Genomic DNA, 6,000 nt, shown 5'->3' on the forward strand with positions numbered 1-6,000 from the left:
TTTTATGTTATAATGGCCAAGTGAACTTTGAAATTTTTCTTTGAGGCTCCTGGTGTGTGTAGGTGGTGATAACAAAGAAAACCAAAAAAGGTCTTAGAAGATTAAAAAGGTACTCCCTTGACTTGGTTCCATTGCGTGTGCTTAAAGTCTTTATAACTATTGTTAGTCAAAAGCTTTAAAAAAAAGTGATTTTAAGATTCTGAAAAATGTGAGTTTTTATAGAGACTGTTTTAGAAGCTATTATTATTATTATTATTATTATTATTATTATTATTATTATTATTATTATTATTATTATTATTTACTTGGATGTCCTTTTTTTTGTTATAATGACCGAGTGAACTTTGAAATTAAATAGTCTCTAATATCTATTTTAAGTTTATAACATATAAAGGAAATTTTTTGGGCAATTATTTTTAACATTTTGCTTCTCAAGCAGTAGAAAAGAAGCACACTTTATTTTATTTTGATTGGTTCACTTCTTTTAATGGGTTCAAGTAACTAATGCACCTAAATCATTGTCCTTCTTTTAAGTTTGGCTTAGGACGTGGATAAACAACACTGGTGTGGATAAGCATTCTTTAGGGAAAATGGCATCAGTAAAGAGACAAATGAGAAAACCAATCACATTTTACTTTTGTGTGTTCTGCCAACCATTGTTAGCCTCCCGAGAGACTTGATGGTTAAGAGCATTGATCTCTTTCTTGCATTATTGATGCTAAAAATGATGTGGTGTATTGCTAATTTGTTGTCGTGGCATATACTATGAAGATAATGTGGGGTATTGTTAATTTGTTCTTATTCATTTAAAGTTTTGTTTGAATTTTTTATTTTTGATTTTGATATGGTGGGTGCAGCTGAGGGTTACACACATGGGGATGTATTTTTACATTAAAAAAGAACTTCTATCATTTCATAATATATCCATTGTACTGATTGTTCACTTTTATTTGATGAGACTACAAACTTTTGCTTCCCTGTTTCATTCTTTTAGTCAATATTTTTGTATTTAATTAAAAAAATGTTTAAATTGCATCTCTTGATATAAAAAATTATAATGTATGTACCTGTTTCATTCTTTTGAAAAATAACTCCTCGCCATCCGCTAAAATTTGTCCCTTTTTTATACATTTATTTCGGCAAACCTGGGGTTTTTGATGCATACAAGTATTTTTGTTGGAATGTTGATATATAGTTAAAGAAATTGCTTAGTACTTTACTGATATTTCTCAATTCTTTTAAACACATTATTTTCCTTGCTCTATTTTCCCATTTTTTTCCTAAATCATGCACACATATTGGCTGATAATATTAATGTACTGTTGCAGGCTTTAATATGTCGAATTGGTTGCCTTGAGTAGCCAGTGTTAACATGCAAAGCCGGGTGGGGATTCCAATGATATGTCGGCTGAGGTTGTCAAGAATTCTTGGAAAAAAGAGCAAAGGAATCAGTCGTGATTAGCAAAGGGGAGGTAAAAATTGCATCTGTAGGCTCTTCTTAGATGTGGTTTAATGCTGATGACTCAAATGGTTTCCCTGAATTAGGGAAGAATTACAACTATATAATAATTGCTCAACTCTTGCTATATGGATACCGTGTAACCATGACAACTTTCTCTTTCTTTTTCCTCCTTTTAGGCTCTTTGGAATTTTTTACAATAGTAGTTGCTATTTTATATATCAAAATTTAGTGTTTTTTCTTATGCATCAATATAGGGCTCTGATTTTGTGGTAAAAGCTGTGGATTTAGCAGCCAGAGAATTAATAACAAGTGCATCACTAGGACAAGGTTTGATCTGCGTTGCTTTTTGTCTCTTGATGTGAATCCTGATATGTGCCAAATTAAATATAGGCTTCCTGCAATGGTAGTTACACAGGTACAGCTTGACCGTGCCAAGGTATCCATGAAGTCTGCAGTTCTAATGAATTTAGAGTCCAGAGTATGCTCTTTCTAACTCTCACTGGTAGTTTGAATGATATCTAATTTCTTTCATTTACTCTTCTCTCCACACCTGAATTAAAAATAATGTGTCCCTCTTGTATCTTTGCTTCCTTCTATATTATGATATATTTTGCCAAATCCCCAAAACAACAAAAAAATGATTGAATGTAAATAGGGAAATTAGGTATATTATTAATCTTCTTTATAAAGGAAATCTTGAATAATTCATTATTTATATTATTACAATAATTAATATTTTTTATATTCTTTGGTTTATCAGAAGGAGTAGTGGATACGGTTTAGGATCATTGTTATAATAGGCAAAATTGATGGTGATCGTACATAGTGGCTAGGAAGGGATATAATGGCTACTGCTGCAGTTATTGGACTCAGTGGAGGAAAGAGACTCTTGAGTTCATCATACCATTACTTTGATATTATAGAAAAGCTTTCTTATGGCAGTGATTTTGGATCCACACACTACCAAATTGGATTTAAGTATTATGACTTTTTCATCATAACCATGAATATATTTCATTTTATGTTGAGTATTGGCAATAGTTCCTTATGTTATCCTCTGCTTGGCAGGATACCAGAAGAGAGCTTGGAATGGAAATAATTGAGGAACATACGGTGATGGAATATTCTAAGGTGATGCATCCTGCAATACTTAGTAGTTTTTTTGGCAGATTTTTGTATGTTTAAATGTTATTGTTTTTTGACAGGTTAGCAAGAAATGTGAAAAATGTGGCCATGGGGAAGCTACATATTATACTAGATAGGTATCTTTAATGTAGATTTGCCAATTCAATTTGAAGCTCTTATTTAACAGTCTAAATTTATTTATTTTAATCATTCTAATTTCAGATGAGATCATCAGACAAAGGGCAAACTACTTTCTACACATGTACCGGTTGCGGTCATCAGTCTCAGGAGAATTAGTGGTTTACTTTAAGGTTATGCTTAGCTTGGGAGAGAAAAGTGGAAGGAAAAAGAAAGATAAAGAGTGAAAACTGAGATGATTTTTTGGTAGGAGAGAAAATGAAAAGAAAGTTAATTTTTTTTCTTCTTATTTGATTGTGTATAATGGAAAAAAAAATATGTACGTGAAATGTAATAAATACTTAAAACTTGGAATCAAATGTAGCAATTAATCTTTTCATAAAAAAAATATATTTAGAAGATTTTTTTTTGTGCAGAATTATTTTTTTAATATATTTATTTTACTAATTATTTTTATTATTTATCACTATATATTAATATTGAATTACTGATGTACTCATGCTTAAAATTTAGACTGGCCTATAACAACGGATTCCTCTGGAAGTACCAATTGCTTCTTGACTATGTCACACACCTTCTTCATTGTCTCTGGGTTTGCCTGCTTGAAATAAAACTTTGTTGGTTATATTATCTTCCATATTACAAAACTTCATGCCACAAAAGAACTGGCCAAAGCATTTGCAAATTAAAAAATTACGAGCATAAGGCTACATAGATAATTCAACGTAAATGATATACACAAAGTTAAATATTTATGTTCTCCCGAGCTTTGATGATTACAAAATAAGGTTTGGTCTTTAATTAAATAAAGTGTTACAAACTACGATAAAATATAAATTATAAAGCACCCAAAGGCACAGAGAGACAAGCAGATCCCTCTTTCAGAGATGTTTGGTGTGTTTGAAAGGATAGCAGGGAAGATTTCCCCATACGAACAAACAAAGAAAAGGGGCGGTGGAAAGATTACCAAAGGAAAATAAAATCTTCTTTTGACATGCCTCTTAAGACTGAGCTTACCAAAGACAAACACCACAACACACATCTAGCCTATTACAATTTGTTGTCATCAAAGTGAACATGTGGGCTTCATACAAACTCACGAAGCTACATATATTAAAAGTATTTGATTTCTAAAATTTATTATTGTGGTTCCTCAGCCCATAATTGATGTTTTCTATACCAACTTTAATACTGAGATTCGCACGGGAAACAAATCACGTCGGTAGTGCAATGAAAATTAGAAATTTTCCTTACTTTCTCTTTTTGTATTTAATTAATTTATTTTGTTTTTGTTGTTGTTGTTATTATTATTATTATTATTACTATTATCATTATTATTATTATTATCATTATTATTTAGTTAATATTATTTGTTTCATGTTTTTTCTTCCTTACTGATTTTTTCCCTTTTTTCCACTTTATGATTTTCTTGCTTGCAAGGTTCTTTCTTTGTACTTTGTTTTATGCATGTTTATTATTATTATTATTTCTTTTTTAATTTTTTTTATGGAAGGTTCAAGCTATTTGAGAGGTACTTCAACTTCAAATTTCATGTTATTGTGCTATGGATTTATGTCTTCTTTCTTCATTCTTATTAATTCGTCTTTCATTTTCTTCTTTACAATTGCAGTCATGTTATTATCATATTTTTTTATTCGCTTCTCTGATCCCTTCTCTCCATCATGAGTAGGTCAAAACAATCACGGGATTTTAAAACATTAGGATTCCTCTCATTTTTTCACTTGAATTTTTTTTGGTGGTGAAGTGAATGACAATGAGAAAAATCCCATAGAAATGGTGGTGAGTTCTATTCTTTTGCATTGTCTTTTAAATTTAAGTTGTTAAGACAGTGCAGTTAATAGAACATGAACATGGATTTGAAATTGTTAATTTTTGTCTATTATTGCAGGTAATTAGTGGAAATAGTGTGGTCATTGTTGAGGTGCTTCAAATTCAAGTATTTAAGTGTAAATTAACAATTGTTAAGTGACCAGACAAATGTAAATATGGAGTAATTTATATTATAATTGACATGCTGTCATATATTTATAAAAAAACTATTTTACTTATTTGAAATTTCAATTCTCAATTTAATTACACTTTTTTTTTACTTTTTAATCCTTTTAGTTTTAAACATTTATTTTGTTTATTATGTTTAAGCCTTATGAGATTCATCTTAATATAGTTTGTTAATTTTGTGATCTGAAACAATTGTTTTACATGAACATCAAGTTTCCTTAATCAAGTGATTCATGCGTATACACAGGTTTTAAATTCGCATAAACATCAACCTTTGAAGTCCCTTAATCAAGTGACTCATACGTATGCACTAGTTTCAAATTCACATGAATATCAACCTTTGAAGTTTGGTTAATCAAATGACTCAAACAATTTGACAATTGATCAACTCTACTATTTACAACTATTTAATATGAATGTTAGTTCTTTTATCATTTTACAATCTCTTTCTTTTTATTCTTCCATCGAAAATCATTTAGACAAAAGACCCGTGCATGCGCACGGGTTACCGACTAGTACTATCTATAAAAGAGAACCCTCTAGAAATTCCTAAAATACCCCTACCTAAGATTGTGACAGCTGTGCATTTCCTTGGTTTTTTGGTCTTTTAGGCTTTTCATTTCCCACTCCCTTGGTTGCTCCACATATTGTTCCAAGTGTCCTCTTTTCTAACCTTTTCATTTTCCACTCCCTTGGTTGCTCCACGTATTGTTGCAGGTGTCTCCTTTTCCAATCTTCATCCCAAGTCTTTTTAGTTTTCTTTTTATTTTTCCATATCTCTTTCTCACATGGCAAAAGGCTCTTTTCTCTTTCTCTCTCACTCACTTTCTTTCTTTGTACAACTTGGAAGCTTTCTCTCTCTCAAAACAAAGCTCCTTAAGAGGGGTTTTGATGAAAATGCAGTTGAGGTTTCAGCTTCAGGGGAGAAGCTCTGTAACGAAGGGAAAACAAGGGAGGGTTAAGGAGACAGAGGGTGTTTTGAATGGAGCAGTTTATTCTCACTGCCATGGCTTCTTCTCAGTTCAGAAGATTCTCAGGTTTCACTGCTTTGCAGTTTTCTTCACGAGTGTCCTTTTGTCGTGGCCATCCTTTCCAATGGATAGCATTAACATCTTCAGTGTTATATTTTTTCTTACTGATTTTTCAATTTTTTTTTTTGGTTCCTTTTTATTTTTCTGGGCTATCGACGAAGAAGCATCCAACAGGCATGTTTTTTCCTCTTTTCCTGTTATGCATGTTTGTTTCATTACTATTTG

The 6,000-nt window shown here is 31.2% G+C and overlaps 2 long non-coding RNA genes across 2 annotated transcripts; both read left to right on the plus strand.

The window, feature by feature from the left end:
* Positions 1 to 19: 19 nt before the first annotated feature.
* On the plus strand, positions 20 to 1,627 carry LOC114424607. The gene is made up of 2 exons (XR_003669037.1): positions 20 to 109; positions 1,329 to 1,627. It is a non-coding gene; the product is annotated as an uncharacterized LOC114424607 (long non-coding RNA).
* An 857-nt stretch (positions 1,628 to 2,484) lies between these two features.
* LOC114424609 lies at positions 2,485 to 3,119 on the plus strand. The gene is made up of 3 exons (XR_003669039.1): positions 2,485 to 2,593; positions 2,668 to 2,724; positions 2,810 to 3,119. It is a non-coding gene; the product is annotated as an uncharacterized LOC114424609 (long non-coding RNA).
* The last annotated feature ends 2,881 nt before the right edge of the window (positions 3,120 to 6,000 follow it).

The sequence above is a fragment of the Glycine soja genome, chromosome 8, assembly GCF_004193775.1.
Source record: "Glycine soja cultivar W05 chromosome 8, ASM419377v2, whole genome shotgun sequence".
Classification (NCBI taxonomy): Eukaryota; Viridiplantae; Streptophyta; class Magnoliopsida; order Fabales; family Fabaceae; genus Glycine; species Glycine soja.